The sequence below is a fragment of the Trichechus manatus genome, unplaced genomic scaffold (genome assembly GCF_000243295.1).
Source record: "Trichechus manatus latirostris isolate Lorelei unplaced genomic scaffold, TriManLat1.0 scaffold00127, whole genome shotgun sequence".
Classification (NCBI taxonomy): Eukaryota; Metazoa; Chordata; class Mammalia; order Sirenia; family Trichechidae; genus Trichechus; species Trichechus manatus.
In genome coordinates, this window is record NW_004444063.1 from 7,679,171 (window position 1) to 7,701,234 (window position 22,064).

At 36.9% G+C, this 22,064-nt stretch overlaps 1 protein-coding gene across 5 annotated transcripts in view; it reads right to left on the bottom strand.

Moving 5' to 3' along the window:
* Positions 1–22,064, bottom strand: part of CDC42SE2 (CDC42 small effector 2) — a 115,991-nt gene that overhangs the window by 46,126 nt on the left and 47,801 nt on the right. The window contains exon 1 of one of the 5 annotated variants that reach the window (XM_023739021.1): positions 273–335. The exons of the other annotated variants lie outside the window; for them this stretch is intronic. The gene's annotated coding sequence lies outside the window, so the exon portion shown is untranslated. Of the gene's footprint in view, positions 1–272; positions 336–22,064 lie in introns of those variants that run through there. 5 annotated transcript variants of the gene reach the window in all.

The following is a 22,064-nucleotide window of genomic DNA, read 5'->3' on the forward strand; positions in this document are numbered from 1 at the left end:
CTATGTATTTTTAAATGAGAAAATTTTGCATGAAATAGAAGGAACAGAAGCAAATATGAACAATTAGCAGTTGATCATAGTGAAGTGGTAAAGATCAGAGATGGAAATGTAAAACAAAAAAATCAAGTAAAAATGTACATCCTTGCTATAGACTTTGAAGAATTTGGCAATATTATTGGGTGAAGAAAGAGTGGAGGCTGAAATTCTATCAGATGCCGAAGAGGTTTTTCCCCAAAATCAATGACCAGGTTTCAATTACCAATAAAGCTTACTTATCGTTGAACCAGCATTAAATCTGTCCCACTGTAGCTGAAAGAGGTCTTATGATTTGTCATACGAAATCCTTAAAAAAAAAAAAAAAAAGACATTAAGAAGAGCTTTCAAACTATGTACTTCTTGAAGTTCTACTTTTCTGAGGATAATCAATAACCAAATAAACCATTGTTCCCTGAATTCAGTTATAAAAAGTAAAACAACCGACTGCTCTAACAGGGATTACAACAGAGGGTCCCAGACAAAGCTGGAGAAAAACACAGAACAAAATTCTAACTCACAAAAAAAAAACGGACTTACTGGTCTGACAAGAGACTGGAGAAATCAGGAGAATATGGCCCCCAGATACCCTTTTAACTGAGTACTGAAGTCACTCCTGGGGTTTACCCTTCAGCCAAAGATTAGAAAAAGGCCCATAAAACAAACACATAGCTGAATCATATTATATATATGAGACTAAATGGGCACACCAGCCCAGGGGCAAGGACTAGAAGGCAGGAGAGGACAGGAAAGCTGGTGACAGGGAGCCCAAAGTCAAGAAGGGGAGAGTGCTGACATATCACGGGGTTGGCAACCAATGTCACAAAACAATATGTGAATTAATAGTTTAATGAGCAACTAATTTGCTCTGTAAACCTTCATCTAAAGCACAATTAAAAAACAAGAAGCATGAAAGATGTGCATGTGTGTGTGCACGCACACATCTGTGCATGGGTGCAGATATATACCCATGTAGCTGCCAAACTTTTTCTCTGAAATGACTGGCGATAGTCTTTCCTGTAGTTTCATACAAATGTAATCACACAATACATACTCTTTATGTCTGACTTCTTTCGCTCGCATGTTTTTGAGATTCATCCATGTTACCTGTATTAGTAGTTCATTCCTTTTTATTATGGAACAGAATTCCATCGTATGGATATACTACAATTTATCTATTAATCTGTTGATGAGTATTACTGTTTTTCCAGTTTTTTGACTATTAAGAACAAATAGCTATGAACACATATATACAACCCTGTCATTTTTCCTGGGAAAATACCTAGGAATAGAATTGCTGGGTCATGTGGTAAGTATATTTTAACTTCCGAAAAAACTGTTTATCAGCTTTCCAAATCAGGTGCACCTTTTGCATAACTCCAGCAATGAATGAGAGTTCCAGTTGTTCCACATCCTACCAACACTTTGTACTGTCAGTCTTTTTCATTTTAGTCATTCCAGTGGATGTGAAGGTCCCTGAGGAGTTGATGCAAACAGTTTACAATCGACTACTAACCTAAAGGCTGGCAGTTCAAACCCACCCAGCATTACCACGGAAGACCATCCTGGCAATCTGCCTCTGAAAAAATTACAGCCAAGAAAACTCTAGACCAGTCCTATTCTATAACACGAGGTCACCATAAGTCAGAATCGACTTGTCAGCAACAAGTTTGGTTTTTTTTTAAGTGGATATGAGGTAGTATCTCACTGTGGTTTTAATTTGCACTTTTCTTTAATGATATTAAGCCTTTTCATGTGCTTGTTGGCCATTCATATATCTTCTTTTGTTAAATGTATGTCAAATCTTTGCCCATTTTTAACTGAGTAGTTTGTCCTATTGAGTTGTGTTCTTTATATATCCCAGATCAAGTCCTTTCTCTGATACATAGATCGTGATTATTTTCTCCCAGTCTTTATTTGCCTTTTTTTTAAAAAAAAAAAAATAGTGTCTTTCAAACAGATTTTCTAATTTTGATGAAGTCCAAATTATCAATTTTATCTTTTATGATTTGTGTTCTTTATGTCCTAAGAAATTTTTGCCTATCCCAAAGTCACAAAGATTTTCTCCTATTTCTTCTTCTAAAAGTTTCAGTTTTTACTCTTAGGTCTATAACCCATTTTGAGTTAATTTTTTGGCGGTATAAAGTAAAAGTCAAAAGTTTTTGCTTTTTGGGATCTTAAAAGCCTGTGAGCGGCCATCTAAGATACTCCACTGGTCTCATCCCTTCGGGAGCAAGGGAGAATGAAGAGAACAGGATACAAGCAAAAGATCAGTCCGAAGGACTAATTGTCCACAGCTACCAAGGTCTCCACCGGACTGAGTCCAGTACAGCTCGATGGTGCCCGGCTACCACCACTGACTGCTCTGACCAGGATCACAACAGAGGGTTCTGGACAGAGCTGGAGAAGGATATAGAGCATAATTCTAACTCATAAAAAAAAGACCAGATTTACTGGCCTAAAAGAGACTGGAGAAACCTCAAGAGTATAGCCCCCAGACACCCTTTTAGCTCAGTGGTGAAGTTACCTCTGAGGTTCACTGTTCAGCCTGCGAGTGGACAGCCCTGGCAAACCAAATGAGACTAACGAGGTACAGGAGTCCAGTGACAAGGGCCAGAAAGCAGAAGGGGACAAGGAAGCTGGTGATAGGGAACCCAAGGTTGAGTAAGGATATTGTTGATGTGTTGTGAGATTGTTAACCATTGTCATAGGGGAACATTTGTAGTAACTGTTAAATGAGAAACTATTTTGTTCTGTAAGCCTTCATCTTAAGTGAGAATAACAGCACAATTGGAAGAGCGTAGTCAATGTCACTGAACTGTGTATGCAGAAATTTTTGAAACGGTGTTATCTTTGGCTATGTGTATTTTCACCAAAAGAAAAAAAAAAAAAAGGTTGAGAAGTTAGAGGGTTAATATGTTGTGGGGCTGTTAACCAATGTCATAAAACAACATGTGTACTTCTGTTTCATGAGAAACTATTTGTTCTGTAAGCCTTCACCTGAAGTACAATTAAAAAAAAATAAAAAAAGAGAAAAAAAAGTTTTTGCTTTCTTTCTATGGATATCCAGTTGTTCTAGCATAATTTGTTGAAGAACAACCTTTCTCCATTGGATTGATTTGGCACCTTGATTAAAAATCAAATGACTGTAAGTTTGGGTCTATTTCTGGGCTGTTTATTATGTTATACTGGTCTATTCGTAGATCCTTATGCCAGTACCATACTGTCTTGATTGCTGTAGCTTTGTAAGACCTGAAGTCAAGTAGTGTTAAGTCTTCCAACTTTGTTCTTTTTCAATATTGCTTTAGATATTCTAGATCTTTTCCATTTCCATATACATTTTAGGATCAGTGGGTCAATTTCCACAAAAAGCCTCCTAGGTTTCTGATTGGAATTGTATTTAATCTAACAATCATAAGAGGGAGGATTATACTTTAACAATATTTAGTGTTCTAATCCAGGAACAAGGCATAGCCAATGTTTGGTAGTTTTCGGTGTATAGGCTTTCCATGTATTTTGTTGTATCATGTTTGTTTTTAACTTTGATTATAGCTTTCACGTGGAAGTTTTAAAGTCTCATGTGGTCAAATGTCAACTTTCATCACAGGTTTTGGGTTTTATCTTACTTAAGAAGGACTTCCTTATCCCAGGACTATAAACATATCATGCCATTATAGTTTTGTTTAGGTTTACTTTTTAAAATGTATTTGGACATTTAAGATTGTATAGGGTGTAGTTAGGTAACGTTACACAACCTACTTAGGCTTTTTCTTTTTAACATCATCCTTTTCTCTTTCAATTAAAACACAAGTATTGAACACCAAACATATGCCAATAATTATGAGACAATATTATATTGGCTCAAACCTGAGTTTGCAACATAGGCACATAAGAAAGTAGTAACACGAAAACTACTCTTCCATTCTCTTCTATCAACATTTCTTCTCCCTCTTATGTGACAATGACTGTCATGTTTATCTTTCCCTCCCTTTAATAATTTTCCTCCCCTGCAAATTTATCTTCTTCTCAGTTCTCTCTTTCCCTTTATCTCTTTTCCATCTCTTCATCTACTCCTCCAAAACCCTCCTCAGCTGTCTAGAGTTAGAAATAATGATTATGTGGTAGATTCTCAATGTATTAGTTAATGGAATGAAATCTATTACCACTCTGAATTTTTCTCCCGAGACTAGCTAGCTAGACAAGTGCACCTACCTGCTATTGAACATTTCATTTTGTCATCCTACTTACCTCAAATGCAATATTTGCAAAACTGAATTCACTGTCTTTTTCCTCATACCTGTTTCTCTTCCTATGCTATCTTTTTTCATGGATGGCACCACCATACATGATTTGCCAAGCATTATATACTGAAATTCCATCCCACTACCTATAGTTCTCTGTACAAAACCACACTATGAAATGCCTTCTTACATTTAAACACATCTTTATTAACAAAAATACACACAGATTCTTAAAAATCAATGAATAACAAAAGGTTATTAAAAACGTCAAATCCCTGATCTATCCTTCTCCGTTAGTCATCATTTTTAATTTACTAAGCTGTTTTTTTTTTCTTTCATAATAGAGATATTATTAGTTGTTTTGTGGATCAGTAAACAGATATTATGAACAATCCGTATACAATTCTTAATGTACATACCAAAAACCTAAAAGCCACGTAGCTGTAATTCTTTTCTAAACAGTTATTACAATGACTTTCCAGCTTAAAATGTGGAGGTGAATTTTCCATAAAAGGTTCTTAAGTACTTACTAATATCTTCAAATGTTGATAAGTTGTTACACTGTAAGTCTCACTCACAATTTAATATCATAAACACTACATACTGTAATTTTCAATCTTTCAAGCACATTAACCGAGTTATTAGGAATACTGGACTACCACCATCAAGGATGTTACCGAAAGCACACAATTCTGACAGGGAGAGCCTCAGGAAGCGGTTTTCTGTAAGAAACAATTCTATTAACATGGGAACAGAAGTAATTTAAAATGTTTAAGACAAATTAAATGAATGACTGTGACTCCAAATTGCCATTCAGTATGCTTGGTATTATGGGATATAAAAACTGCCCCCCCTATAGAAAGTTGACACCCAAGATAGTCAAAGCCTCTCATAATTCAGCATTCCACTATTTTCTGGTTGTACCAGAAAATAAACCATCAAATGACTTCACCTCTTTTTTTTTTTTTTTTTAAAAAAAAAAAGCATTTATAAAAACCCATGGGACTGTACAACACAGAGAGTGAACCCTAATGTAAACTACAGGCTTTCATTAATAATAAAGTATCAATATTGACTCATCAATTGCAACAAATATACCATACGAATGCAATATGTTAATAATAGGAGAAACTGTGCAGGGAATAGAGGGTATATATGAGAACTCTCTGTACTTTCTGCACAACTTCTCTGTAAACCTAAAATTGCTCTGAAAATAGTCTATTAAAAAAGCATACTTAAAAAATGGGATGAGGTGGAATTCCCTCCTTAAAAATGCTTCTAGAGCTACTAAAAAACTTGCATTTACAAATACTTGATAAAAATATTCTTCTGGATTGTACAAGAAGGGAGATACAGGAAATACTGATAAGATGTGATATGCAATATTAATTAGTCTTGGCTTCTTTCTCTCCTACTTCATCAGAGGTTGGACTCTCCTTGTTTTTAGTTTCTCCATTTTCATCGGGTAAATCCTCTTTGGTTTCTTGGTTAGTTATTTTGGCCTGTTTTTCCTTTTGCTCCCTGCAATAGACTGAACTGTGTCCTCAAAAAGCTATGTTAAAATCCTAACCCCCTGGTACCTAAAAATGACCTTGCTTGGAAATAGGGTCTTTGAAGATATTATCAGTTAACATGAGGTCATACTGAACTAGGGTGGGTCCTAATCCTATATGACTGATGGTTTTATATAAGAGACAGACATACAGAGGAAGGTTGGCCATATAAAAGATACATCTACAAGCCAAGGAACATCAAAAAAAAAAAAAAAAAAAAATGCCTGGGCTTCCAGAAGCTGGAAGAAACAAGGAAGGATCTTCCCTTAGAAGTGACAGAGAGAGCGTGGCCCAGCTAACATACCGATCTGGATGGACTTCTAGCCTCTAGAACAATGAGATAGTTAAGTTTCTGATCATCAAAGCCACCCACTTTGTGGTACTTTGTTACAGCAGCCCTAGGAGACTAAGACACTTCCCCTTTTCCTTTTGCTTGCACTTTTTTGTCTGAATATTTATCCTGGGGAAAAAAAACCCACTAGGTTGTATGGTTAGGTTGACTATCCTATTACAGTTAATCCCTTGATATCACATAATGAGTAGCTGAAAGAATCAATTTTGAGTTTTCTGCTTTCATTTAGGTGTTCAAAGAATCTTTCCTGCTGCCTTTTTGGGCTCCATTTTTGGCTCCCCTTTTGCAGGAGCAGGATTAGCTAACACCTCCACGTGGGCTCCTCCTTCACTGCCCCTTCCACCGAACTGACCATCGTCTTGGGCATCTTGGCTTTGGTGGTGGTAGGGAGGGCACGTGCTCGGTGCTATGGGCCAAGGGCCTTCAGGAAGCTGGGCTGCCTGGCAGCTGCAGCTCCTCCTACCACCCAAGGTAACGAGACCCACAGCAGAGCAGTGTGGGCCCACCTCCCCTTTTATCTAGTTTTAGATAATATAAACTGACTTCCTGTTAAAATAATTAGAATGTGGTCCTTTGACAATATCACTTCCCACCCTCTTACTGCTTTTCACCATCATCCCTAGATAATTATAATTTTTGGTTAAATCAATATTCAATGTTTATATTATTATGATTGCCATTGCTGAAACAAGTAGCATATTAAGATTACCTATCCTTCCTTGAATAATCTTTTGCTTTCCCTGAAGTTAATAGCTGCTGAGCTTTTGTATTTGCTTAGTTTTTCTATGTACCCATATCAAATCTGTAAAACACTGTAATTAGATCTGTAAAACACCTGTAATTTCCAAATACCGGAACATATACGCAAATGCATTAATTCAAATTTTCTTTTGGCTTCTTCCCAGAACCCCTAGCCTCCTGCTTCAATGTGGACTAGCTGCTCTCCAGACATGTTCCTTCAGTCCTAGGTTGAATGCTCTGTTTCTGAGAATCATGTCTTCCTCTTTTATTTCATCTGCCTTATTTTGTAAAATCACATACTCCAGTAGCTTCTTAAGAAACAGTACACAGAAGGAAAGTATTCTGATCCTTCCATTTGACATTTGATGGATCATTTGGTTGAATACAGACCAACAAGTTAAAAGTATTTCCCTAAGGATTCTAAAAACATTGTTAGGTTCCAGAGTTGCTGGTGACATTCCAATTTTCTTTTCTTTATACGTGAGCTATTTCCTCCTTCTCTGGAAGGTTTAAAGATAGTCTCTTTATCCTTGGAATGCTCAAATTTCACAGGTATGACTTGGTGTGCTCCTTTTTCATTCATTGTGCCAGGCACTGGGATGAGCCCTTTCAAGCTGGAGAATGCAAAAATAGAACAAAAACTCCCATATATCCTTCACCCAGATATGCTTATTGTTAACAGAATGCCTGTATTTTCCCCTTATTCTTGAGTTTAGCTAAGTATAGATTAGTTGACAGTGCTTTTCCTTCAGTCTTTTGTAAATGTTATTCTGACAACTATTGTTGCTGAAAAGAAGTCAGCTGTAAATCTAACTGCTGGTCCTTTGAATAGAAACTTGTTTTTTATATATAGATGGTCTGAAGATCTTCTTTGCATCTGGCTCTTAATTTCACAAAATCTGTAGTTTCTAATTTATTTTTATTTATTTAGGGTTCTCTTCACCTGCTTCTAATCTGCTATTTTACCCAACTATTGACTTTTTCCCCCAATTATTGACTTTTATTTCAATGATCACATTTTTTCATATTAACAAGTTCCATTTGTTCCTTTTGCAAATTCACAACTCCAGTTTGTCTTTCATTTAGACATTTCAAGTAGACATATTTTATAGTGTATTTCTGATTATTCTGTTAAATCAATTCCTGCTCTACTAACTATCCTTTTTGACTTGTCTGCGGACACTCCCTCATGTTAGACTGTTCCCTTGTAATTATTTTATTTGATTGTCTGAAACCAGACAGTGTAAGTTCAAATCCTGGATTCTCCCAAGGACTAACTATATGATGTTGTGCCAATGACTTAACGTTTGTATGCCTCAAATTTCTACTATATAAAATGGAGATTATAATAACATCTACATCATAGGTTTGTGTGAAGATTAAATGACTAAATTTACATTGTTTAGAAGAGTAAAATAGTGCTTGGAACATAGTAAATTTATAAATATAAATAAATGCATACATACATATGTACACACAGACACATATACATATATACATGCACACATATACATATACACATATAATACGCTATCACTGTTGTCACTATTATTATCATTTTTCTCTCTCCACCCAGAGACCTAAGAGGAGACATTCTAGTCAGTCTCTCTTTTGTGGAGAGAGTAGCACACATACAAAAATACATGATTCCAGTTATTAGAGTTGATATTTAAAAGGGAAAGTGAAACAGATCAGTATTAAGGCACTGGAAAAAATTTATTGATGCTAATTAAATTACTTACTTTGACAGTAATGGCATATCTTCCTCAAAAACCAGTTTAAATATATATAATTTACTTCTATGCCATACACTGAAATTAACAATACAAAGAATTTTAGAATAGATGGTTGAATAAATAATTCTAACTTAGATGATCAGCTATTATTAAAAAAAAAAAAAAAAACACCCAAATAACGCTTTTAAGTATAGATAATGTATTTAGTATAGAAAGTCTTTGATATCAGGATTAAGTTTTTGAAGAGAATGTTTGCTCAATACCTAGTTACTGCCGGGAATGTCTGCCAAGTTGCTTTGTAAAAGAAAGGATGAGAAGAGGTAATTAAAAGGTTTAAACAATGAGAAGTATGTGTAATTCATGCCTCTTGGTCAGGCATGGAATCCCTTATCAATCCCTTGGGGATGTGAAAGTCAGCTGAGCACAAACAGCAGTATTTTATCTGGGTGTGGAACAAGGTAAGGTGGAGACCAGGCTTTGATATTGTGTTTCAGATTCATCCCCAGAGAGGAAAGAGATCATTGTGATTTACTTGCTTTGTGGCAACTGCCTTAGGACTTTAAATGTTAACTTGATATTTTCCCCCAGATAAATGAGGTATTTTCAGCTGCCATTATTCTTTAGCTGGGAGGAACTTTTATAAGATTAATTTGCTATGACTATTGAACCATGTCATGCTCTTTAAAGAGCTCTATGAGTTGTTTTAAAGCTTCTCCATGCCCACACCTCCCCAAACATTTGTATCACATTGCACTATCAAAGTGCTATATCATAAGCGGCACATAGTAATTACACAATAAGGGATAATGTATATTATTCGGTTATCAAGTTTCTTTCTCAAGTCCAACATCACACAATATCTGCAGCATCTAGCACCTGACGCAGTATGTCACCTAAGTTTAAAATGGTTCAAAAATTTTCTTGTGAAAGAGACTAACAATATTTAGAGAAAAAAGCTTTTCTAAGGATCACATATACAGATAGTATCTTTAAGTTCCAGGTGGGAATGATGAGCACAAAAAAAAAAAGCTGTATCTAATATGCACTACGTTTTATTTATCATATATTTTCTCAACACTAGCAAGTAAAACACGAACAATGACAATATTCGTGACAAATTTATACCCATTGCTAAAGACTAACTGCAAACTATACCATTTTCATGCAGTTTTGGAGCTCTCAGCCAAATTTATCATAAATTCCTTTTTTCAACAATTGTTTAGGTCTGCATATGGTTTTCCCTACAGCTAAGAACTTAAGATTTTCTAAAGCGTTTTAAGTAAATACGAAAAATGAAAGTTTCTAAGGTAGGCACTGAGGAAAAGGAAACTAATGTGAACTAAGGAGCATGATGTGAAGTTACATAGTGGGTGGATTGGGAAGTAAACAATCTTTCTGAAAGATTTCAACAAATACACTGCTATCAGCTTTATTACAAATAAAAAAATTCAAATATTAAAAACTTCTATTGGAAATCTTATAAAATAATAAGGTATAAATGAACAGTGCTAAGAAGATAAATTTTAAACTTTGCACAAAAAAGAGCTGATCTTCCTACCCCATACCAAAAAGGTTTTAAAAAACAAAACAAAAAACCCACTTGTAGTAAAGTAGGAAGGCCTACTACAGGCAGTTTGAACTCATGAGCTCTCTTAAAACTTAGTATCTATGAATAGTGAAATAACACAAAAATTCAACTCGTCAATAAAGACTTGCTTTTACCTTTTTTTTGAAAAAAGTTTTATTAACAATACCATATACTCACTTATATAAACATTTTTTAAAACATGGTAAAATGACATTTTTGAACTTTGTTCAAAAAAAATTTTCCTATTTTAGGCAATCTTCAAAATATCTTTTAAAAAATTATTCAAATAAATTTGCCATTATTTGATGGTACTAAAACCAAGAAAAATGAACCTGGAATTCAAATGAAACAGAGTTCTGTTCTCCACTGGAGACCAACACAGTCTATCCAGTCTATATGAATAACACTTAAAAGGCCCTGAAAGCATTTCATAGACTTGAATATGGGCTGGTTAGGACGGTAACAGGACCGTGGCTACAAATCAAGAAAAATATTAAAAACATATCTACATGGGATTCCAGTCCGAGGTCAAAAGCTACTGCCCTTTTCTTTATTTAAACACTGTATGAAATAGTATTTAACTATCACCATTTTACCTTCCAGCCCCAGCATGCAATTTAATCTTTTGATACATATTATTGACAACTAACACAGAAACATAAAAAGAAAATATGTATGATGTTTTTAAATAAGTTATTTTATGGCATGATAATCTCAAAAATAAGAGTTAACTTCAATTTGCGGAAAATATAAACAACATGTAAACACAGAGATCACTTAAAATACCTGGTAGTGTCATTATCAATTGAAAAGAATTATCCTCTATTGCTATATTAAAGCGCACTGTATTGGTGAGGAAAATAAAAACTGCATGCATATTTAGCTTAGCTGTTTTTTTTTTTCCCTTGGTATTTCTTTTCTCAAATTAAATCGGATAATGAATAACCCTCTCTAATGCCACCTGTTAACGGGATACCAGAAAAAGACTCCAGCATGTATTCTGAATGTAGGATTTCAACAGACATTTGTGTTTTAGCATTTTATAATTACAATTTTGGACAATGGCAGGAAAGAAACACATTTGTTTCCTAATGCCACTTGTGGAGGCCTGGTGGCATAGCAGTTAAGAGCTCGGTCGGCTGCTAACCAAAGGGGTTGTTTGAATCCAGCAGCTGCTCCTTAGAAATCCTATGGGGCAGTTCTACCCTGTCCTATAGGGTTGCTATGAGTTGGAATAGACTCCATGGCAATGGGTTTTTTTGGAATGCCAACTGTATTGTAGAGGAGTTCAAGAAACAGATAAGAAAACAAATAGAAGCAAACTTCCAACGCAGAATAAACATCATTATTTGTTTGCTGAAAATACGCATGTATTTGACAGATACTATTGAGCAACTACTAGGTACTAAGCACCTGGGACGTGAAAATGACCAACAGAAGGTGAATCAGATAGAACCGAACACTTGAAAAAAACCTATGACTCAATACCTAGATTATATGTAAGCGTGTAGTATGCACCAAGCTGTAGAGTTATCTTTCCACTTCATTTGTCTTCTGAAGTGGTAATGCACATTTGTGCAGCGGTCAAGTCCCAGGACTCTGACAAGGACAGCTAGAAATCCAAGCAGTCCACAGTTTGGGGAATTTTCATTAAGCCCTTGAAAATGAAACCTTACATTGTGCATTTGTGTCAGGCCCTTACTGAGGCAGATAAGACAAAAATTTCAATCTTATGGATGATAAAATCTGTAGTTTATATAAATCTCAGGGATGAGGTTAAGCTTCACTTAAGGGGAAAGTGAATCATATGTGGCAATCAAAAATAATACACTGCAATTGAACATATAAGGAATTCATTAGAAGTTAATGCTTTTGTGCTGTATCATATTCTGAGTTTTCAATCTTTTTTTTTTTTTTTTTCGCAGAGAACAATACAGTGACAAGGATCTCGTATTTAGACATGCCGGTGAAGCGGTTTTCCCTACAACTATGGAAGTCTCCAACAATTTTCCACTTTCCAGCAGAATGTGGCTATATCTACTACTTTCATCACATAGGCTGTTCAAAACTCTGAACTATTTCTAAGGCACTAGCCACCTAGATCCCCAGATATCACAACATCTTAGTTCTAGTGAGGATATGCAAAACAACAACAAAACCAGACTTGAGACCACTTATTCCTTGCAGGCTTGAGGAACCGAAGGCATTAATCTTGGCTGCTATTTCACCCAGGTACTGTAGAATGCATGGAATTTGGTATCAGAAAAATTTTGTTCAAAACTACACTCTACCTCTTAAAAGCTTTCAGGTGGCCAAGCCAAGATACAATTGGTCTCTCTTAACCTGGAGCAGCAGAGAAGGAAATCTAAGAACTGGACAAGAAACTGGACTGCAGGTCTAACTGCCTATATGAACTACTGCCTCCTTAGCTATGAGACGAGAAGAACTGGATGGTGCCTGGCTATCATGACTAAATGAGAGGAATCCTGATCAAAACGCAAAAAAATTTGGAACAGAATATGGAATTCTTAGGGAATCCAGACTTACTGGATCTACTGAGGCTGGAGGAATGCCCGAAACTATTGCTCTGAGAAAATCTTCAAACTATGAACTGAAATCATCCCTGGAAGTCATCTTTAAACTAAACAACTGTTTAGCTAAACTAGTAGAATCCATGAGAAATGTGCATTTTTCAAGAATTATCTATATGAGATCAAATTGTCAACAGTAAGTCTAAAGCACAGATGAGCTGTTTAGGAAGTAGTGAGTGTAAGTCAATGGTGGTGAAACTATGGGTAGAGACAGCGAGAATGGTGACACACTGTGAAGAATGTAACCAGTGTTATTAAATTGTACATGTAGAAATTGACTGGTATATGTTCTGCTGTGTATATTTTCACCAAAATTAAAAATTAAATAACAACAAAACTCAATTCTCACTAACATGCTATATAAACCAGAAACAGATGTAATAAAACTAAGTATACAAGGGAAAAAAAACCAAAAAACAAAAACTATACCCTACAACTAGCTAAGTGGTGTTAGTCTGTAACTTCTCTGAATTGAAGTCTTCTCTTATGAGGATTATACTTTGCAGGATTACGCTCAGACAGGGTTTCTCAATCTTGGCACTAGTGACATTTTGGGCCAGATAATTCTTTGTAGTTTTGCACTGTAGGGTATTTAGCAGTATCTCTGGCCTCTACCCACTAAATGCTAATAGCACCCCCCAGGATGTGACAACCAGAAATGTCTCCAGACATTTCCAGGGGAGTGGTTCCACTGGGTGCAAACTATTGCTGTATTATTATAAAAATGAATGGAAAAAAGTAGTATATGATATACCTCTAATCCAGAGAATCCCCTTCTGAATTCCTGAGCCAAGTCCCTAATGAGGTTCTCTTAAAAGCTACAATCAGAACACAAAATGCCAGTAAACTATATGGTACGTTAAAGATGGCTGTAAACTCTTGGTTATTTCTCCAAATCAGAGATAGAATTAAATTTCCCTACTGTGAATTCAGGTGACCTTAGTGACTTGTTTCACCAATAGAATGAGGCTTAAATTATGTGCCAGAATTTATGAGGTCATAACAAATCTTACAGATTCAGCTCAGAAGTCCAACTATCCTAAGACTGCCATGATGGAAAGAACCAACCACAGGCATGCAGGTTAGAAGTCCCAGCTGAGCCCAGTTATCTTCATCAGCACACCAGGCATGTGAATGAGGTCTCCCAGAATCCCCCAGTCCAGCCCATCTCCTAACTGAATACCAGCGAGTGACCTTTGTTGATGCCACACGTAAGAGAAATGCTGAGCCCTGACCAAATTCCCAACCCTCAAAATTACAAGATATAATAAAATTGTTGTTTCAAGCCACTAAGTTTTGGGATAGTTTGATACAAGTAATAGGTAACTGTGAACCCTTACATAATTATTTACATACAGTTTGCATATATTTTACATATACTTTTCAGTTAAAGATTTCCACATGTTTTAGAGGAAATCTCCATATTAACTATCTTTATTGGCTCAAACAAGATCATCTGATTCCTATCAAGATGACAAACTAACAGGAGCTGCTGGTTCCTTCCTCCAAAATCAACCCTAGGGAAAAAATAGAAGCAACTCTAGATTCCAGAACAATAACAGCAGTAGCAACAAAAAGAAACAAAAACTACTGGGGATACCGAAAGCTGTACTGAACTTGTCTGTGAGGAAGCTGGTGACCTGCAGCCAGTAGGAGTTAAGTGACAGACTAGCTAAAAGCCTTTTTTTCTTTTTTAAGGTTCTGCCCTTGTCTATCCCTTGACTGCCCCTCCACCACAGAACTCAGCACAGCCTAGGCATATTCGTCAACAGGATGAAATCGGGATAGCACAAAAGCCCCATACCCAGGAGGAGAGGCGGGAGCTCATGACAACAGGCACAGGCTGACTAGCCACTCTATCAGCAGTCACTCTTCCATCCCTACCCTCTGACTCCCAAAACCCAAACCAGTTCCCCTTGCGTCAATTTCGACTTATGGTGACCCCCTGTATGCCACAGTAGAACTGTGCTCCATAGGGTTTTCAGTGGCTGCATTTTTGGAAATAGATTACCAGGCCTTTCTTCCAAGGGGCCTCTGAATTGACTTGAATCTCCAACCTTTCAGTTAGCAGCTGAGTGCATTAACTGCTTGCACCACCCATGGACTTCCCAAAACCCTGTAAAACCAAAAAAACTAAACCTATTGCTGTCAAGTCAATTCTGACTCATAGTGACCCTATAGTACAGAGCAGAACTGCCCCATAGGGTTTCCAAGGCTGTTATCTTTATGGAAGCAGACTGCCACATCTCTCTCCTGTGGAGTAGCTGCTAAGTTTGAACTGCCAACTTTTCAGTTAGCAGATGAGCACTTAACCACTGTGTCACCAAACCCCAAAAACCAAAGCCACTGCTGTAAAGTTGATTCTGACTCTCAGTGACCCTATAGGACAGAGTAAAATTGTCCTATAGAACTTCCAAGGCTGTAATCTTTACAGACGCAGACTATCACATCTTTCTCCCACAGAGCCACTGGAGGGTTTGAACCGCCAACCTTTCGGTTAGCAGCTGAGTGCTTAACCACTGCACCACCAGGGTTCCGACCCAAAACTCTACAGGGTTGGTGAATTACAGTCTAAGGCAACTACCTCATCCAAGTATTATTGATCCCACTATTGCTAAGACAAGTTCCCTGATGCAGTAGCAGCCAACAAGAAGAAGGCGTTCTGTGGTCACCTGAGCTTCAAGCCCTCCCTCCTCTCCTTAAGCTCAAATAGACTAACACAAACTAACAGCTGGTTGTTGACCATTCCCTAATACACATTACTAGATTATTTCAGTAGACATTTCAACAAGTAACATCAGATACAAGGATGGAGTAATACAAATCTACAATCCTTTACTGTAACCCTTACCACAAAAGTTTTTCAGAATATGGAATTTTTCCAATTTTATAAAGATAATATGGTATATATATCATATATAATATCCACAGCAGTGTCTAAGGTACTATTTCAAAGTGAACTCACTCATAGTCAGAATATTAATACTCTGAAGCAAAAACCATCAATATTCATCAAACTGAGGGAGATTAATAAAAGCAATAAGCAACCTCATATCAGTTCAAGTATGGTTTTTTGACAAATAAATCATGAAAAACTTCTGAAAGCCATAGATAGCCTCATGTCAATTTGGTTTGGGTTCTGTTGCCAAATGAATCACCACAAAATCTTTTGGTTTTCAGATCTTTTTTTTTGGAATTCCAGGAAAGGGACTGTAACAGCTATTTTTTTTTTAAGTATTGAATTAAAAAAGCCTTTAAATCTTACAATTTTACATCCGGACAAAGTGTTATTCAAATATAATGTTATGATAAAAATAATCTCAAGCACACAAGGCCTCAGAAAGCCACATGAAAACCCACTATGCAAGCCTGTTGGAGGAATATTCAAACGAAAAAGAAATATAGGAGATGCTGCAAGAGATAGGGAAAGTAGAGGTAATCAAATACTTTGATATCCATAGGAACTCTGAACTAAAATACTAGCAATATCAACATCATTGGGGACAGGGAGTCAGAGGACAAACAAAGGAAAATAAAAGTGTGCTAGAATTATTTGTTTTATTTGGGGAAAGAAAGAGCTATTGACAAGTAAAAAGAAATATACGGAAGTAAACAGAGGAATGGGTCTAAAGGGCAACCATCATAGGAACAAAAATAGAGAAAAACTCAACCTATCCAATGAAAGCAGGAAGGTGGGGAGGACCAAAATTCATCCTATTAGAACGACAACTGCAATAATGTAAATGAATTAAACTCTCCAATTTACAGACAAATTGTGATAAAAAATATCTTAAATTGAGTTAAAAAAAGGTGATAAAGTAATATACCACCTACAAAAGATTTACTTAAGACTACATCACACAAATCTGAACAGAAAGAAAGCTAAGGTAGCAATCTTAATAATAATCTAGAATTTAAGGCAAAAAATATCATAAAGGACAAAGCAAGATATCATATACTAGTAAAAATAACAGAACAAAAACATATAATCATCATGAACACATCCTCCGTAACAATAAAGCCTCAACGTATATCACGAACAACATCTAGAAATGTAAGGAGAAAAGGATAAATCAACTGTAGTTGGAAATTCTGACACCCAAATGATCAAGAAAAAAATATATAAGCAGAGATAGTAAAGACATAATCAACAAAATCAATATGTATGATTTTATAAATACACCCAAAGGAAAATAGATAGTATTTTCATGCATATATAGAATATAAACACAGACGGGTCATGTAAGGCCAAAATACCTAGAGGATCAACAGCATATAGACTATATTCTCTTACAATAATGGGATAAAATTAGAAATTACTGACAAATGAATAGCTTAAAAATTTCATGTTTGGAAACTAAACTCAGAATAAAAAATAGAAATATTTTTTTAAAAATTGTTTCAAATGCTTCGCTCTTACTTGTAGTGAAAACTGGATCAACTTGGATGATATTGGCTGACCCCTCAACCAATTACTGTGGTCAAAGCAACAAAACAGAATGAGCCAATTGGTTCCCTGAACTGAGAGACTGACGGTTGACTAGATTAGGTTGATCTGCTTAGGCCAATTGGAGTCCACAACTAGAGTGGAAGGGCAGGGAAGAGTGGCAGGGGAATCTGGTATCACATTAGGAAGAGGGAAGACAAGACATAAATGGAATCGCTGGAAGGCAGCAATATCTCTGTACAGTTTTAATTCCAGTTCAGCCACAAATCCCTACATTAATTACTACTGATCATATAATTTGGGGTGGGAGCTCAGTTTCAACATGTGAAAAATGAATACAATATCTAAGAGTCCTTTTAACTCTAAGAGTCTGTGACTACATCATGTCTGTTTTGTTCATGGTTACAACACTGCCAGGCACACAGTGAACCATGTAGTAAGAATGTATTAAATGAATGTGAAGTTTTACCATACTCAACTTGGGAGATTTGGGGACTAATAGATTAAAAAATAATAATAATAATTAATGAATGTCCAACAGATAAATGAGAAAAGGACATGAATTTTTAAATCCACAAAGAGGAAGCAGCTGGTAGGCTTCCGTCATAATGTTCAAAGTTGCTAATTAGAGAAATAGAAACTAAAACCAAAAAAGGAGACTGAAATCAGCAAACCTTTACATACAGTGGCAGTATAAACTGGTTGTCCTTTTAGAAAGTATTTAAATTTTTAAATGTATTTAATGTGTTAGTACCATTTCTGGAAATTTACCATGAGAAATCCACAAGAAAGCAAAATACTCCTATGCACAAACATGTTTTATTGCAGCATTTCTTATTATTATAGGTTAAAAAAAAAAAGCAGCAATCGAAATAACTAACAGCTGGGTAATAATCAGTAAAATTATGGTTTGATAATATACAGCCGTTGTCAGTGATGAGAAGAGAGAATGTTAAACCAAGTCTTTTCATTAAGGACTTCTAAAGATCCCAATTACTAAGAGAAATATACATTGAAACTATTATGAGCAGTAACTTTTACAGTTAATAAAACCTAACAACTAGCTTTTAAAAAATATATGACAGGACTTCCGGCAAAATGGCGCTCTAGGCAGAAGCACCACACCGTCCCTCCACAGCAAAGATCCAAAAAACTAAGCCAAACAGAGAAAACAACAATCCTGAAACCCTAAAACATTGAATGAAGAGATAAAGAACTCAGCCAAGCACCAAATGGAGTGAGAAAACTGACAGAGAACGGAGAGCGAGGAAAGATTCTTGTGCAGAGGTCCCCTATCAGCTAACGCAGCGCAGATCCATCATCTTGGACTCCTATCTGAGACCAGCAAACAGGGGGTATGAGAAAGCAGCTTCACAGAGCTTCCAGTGGGAGACAAAACATCTGGTAATTTGTGATATACACTTCCCCACCCCCCACCATTCTTCACCCCCAATCGGCCTCCTCTGCTTCCCGTGGCCACAATCTCTTGTCCGGGAAGCACCAGCTGCATGGATTCCACCCACCTGAACAGGCTGGCTCTCTGAGTGCCATTTGTTGGCTGCTGGTGTTGCTTTATTCTGCATCTTTTGATTTCTTCCTTACCTCTCACCACCTCCCCCTCCTTTCGCTCAAATACCTGGCTCCGTGCGCCATCTCTGCTTCTTCCTCAGGGACTGCGGAGCTCTGGTAATTTGTGATATACACTTTCCCACCCCCCTACACTTTTTCACCAACACTCGGCCTCCTCTGCTTCCCATGGACACAGTCTCTTGTCCGGGAAACACCGTCTGCTTGGATTCCACCAGCCTACACTAGCTGGCTCTCTGAGTGCCATTTGTTGGCTGCTGGTGTTGCTTTTCTTCCATTTCTTTTTCTTCCTTACCTCTCACCACTTTCCTCTCCTTTCGCTCAAATACGTGGCTCCGTGAGCCATCTTTGCTTCTTCCTGAGGGGCTGCAGAGCTCCATTCGAGTGTGGAGCTGCTTCCCGGTCTGGACTGCTGTGCTTGTGGGATCCCGGGGCTTTTGTTCATTTCTTTGTTTTGTTTTCCTTTTCTTGAGTTGGGAGCCCGTTCTGGCTAGGCGGTGCTTTGTGGATTGGAACCTACTCCCTCAGATGCGCAGAGGGGCAGAGGGATCCCTGAGGACATTTCTTTTTCCATTGGTTTTTTTTTTTTTTTCCTGTTTTTTGGGGCTTTTATTATTTTTGTTTTCGTTTTTTAAATGTTTTGTTTTCCTTTCCCTCTTTTTCCCTTTTTGTCTTTCTTCATTACTCAGTTTCTCGTCTCTCTATATTGTCCTGCTCCTTCTGTTCCCTAAATACTTGGTGTTGTATACCTCTATGCCTTCTAGCCAGGCTGTACTGCAACACCTAAGAACAACTTCCCCAGACGTCATAGCCGCACCAGTGCAATCCCTGGGAACTTTGCTGTTCTTTTCCCTTTCGGATTTTTATTGATTCATTCTTTTCTCTTTTTTTCTTCCTCTCCCCCTTTTTGTTTTTCTTCCATTTCATAGTCTCTCATCTTTCCACTCCAACGGCAAGCCCCCATAGCATTCTTTTTTGTTTCTTTGTATGTTTTTGGCTCCTGTTCCTCTCTCCTCTCTCCCATATCCATCTTCGCTCCACACATAATAATCTCCGTGCTACATCCTGCCTACCTACACCGTGCGCTTGACATCACACCACCAAGCAGCACAGGCACGGCCTACTGGAACCTGCCCTGCACTGACTATTGACCTGCGCTGGTAGCTGTAGTAAGCGCCACAAACAACCTGTCCCCGTAACTCCTCTTCAGATGGACCTGCCCTGCTGTACCATATCTGAGTGACTGACCCTGCCAATTGGAGGACGCGAAAAGTATTGTGCCCACAGATAAGCGAACAACAAAGAACACACAGCCCGCCTGCTCAGACACAGCCAAATTATTTAAAAAAAGGGATAAAACAAACAAATCTACAATCAATAAATGAGAAAAATAACTAACTGAATGTCCCGAAGATGGCAGACAATATCAAAACATTTACAAAAACAGGACAGGATGCTTCCAGTAGGTGACCAAAATAAAATACCAGATGACTTTCCAGTGGAAGAAAAGGCACTAGAACTACCTGATAGGGAATTCAAATCTCTAATACTCAGAATACTCCAACAGCAGAAGCAAAAAGCAGACAAAAATAAGGAAAAAATAGACAAATTCATGGAAAATGCAGACAAAAATTGGAAGATTCAGGAAAATACTGAAGGAAAAAAATACCAAAATAAATTCAAAACTAGCAATTATACAAAGACAACAATTAGAAATCCAAAAGACAAACAAGATTTCAGAAATAGACGGTATCAGAGAAGGGCTGAGAAACAGATCTGAAATGGTGGAAGACAGGATCAGTGGAATTGAAGACAAACACTTGGCTACAACTCTGTTTCAGGAAAACTCAGAAAAAAGAACAAAGAAAAATCAAGAGACCCTGAGAGTTATGTGGGATACAATCAAAAGCAAAAATCTGCAAGTGATTGGAGTTCCAGAACAGGGGGAGAAAACAAAAAACAAAGAGAGGATCATTGAAGAACCGCTGACAGAAAACTTCCCCAATATCATGAAAGATGAAAAGTTGGCCATCCAAGAAGCTCAAGGAACCCCATATAGGAGAGACCCCAAAAGAAAATCACCAAGGCATATCATACTCATACTCTCCAAAACCAAAGACAAACAAAGAATCCTGAGAGCAGCTTGTGGAAAACAAGAAGTCACATACAGAGGAGAAAGACTAAGCTCAGATTATTCAGCAGAAACCATGCAGGCAAGAAGGCAATGTGATGACATATATAAAACCTTCCAAGAAAAAAACTGCCAGCCAAGAATAATATATCCTGCAAAACTCTATTTCAGATTGGATGGTGAAATTAGGTCATTTCCAGATAAACAGAAATTAAATGAATATGTAAAAGCCAAACCAAACTTACAAGAATTATTAAAGGAAGTTCTTCCATCTGAGAACAAACAACTTCAGCTCACAGGCAGAATCTAGAACACAGGATCATACCAGCCAGATACCAATCAGGGAAACAAACTCTCGAGAACTATCCAAAACCAAAAGAAATACAACAGGGAATCAGAGCAGTTAATCAGTAAATGACAACAACATCAAAACAATAAGAGGGAATAAACGGCACAGGTATAGAACCTTCTAATGGAGAGGAAGGCAAGGTGATACCAAACTTAGAAAGATAAGGGTAAAATTCATGGTAACCAAAAAGAAAGATAACAAACATAAAAATAAAGAGGAAAAACAGTCTCAGCAAAAACAAAAGAAATGAAAAAAATCCACAAACAAAAGTAACTCAGCACAAGACAGTAAGAACAACAAAGAAAACGTCAGCACCACAAAAAAAAAAAAAAAAAAAACTACAAAATGACAGCAACAAACTCACATCCATCAATAATTACACTGAATGTAAACGGACTCAATGCACCCATAAAGAGATTGACAGTGACAGAATGGATAAGAAAACAGGATCCATCAATATGCTGTCTACAAGAGACACACCTTAGAAACAACAATATGAATATATTAAAAGTCAAAGGTTGGAAAAAAATACATCAAGCTAACAACTACCAAAAAAGAGCAGGAGTGGTAATACTAATCTCAGATAAAATACACTTTAAAACAAAATCCACCATAAAACACAAAGAAGGACACTATATAATGATTAAGGGGATGATCCATCATGAAGACATAACCATAAGAAACATCTACGCACTCAATGACAGGGCTCCAAAAT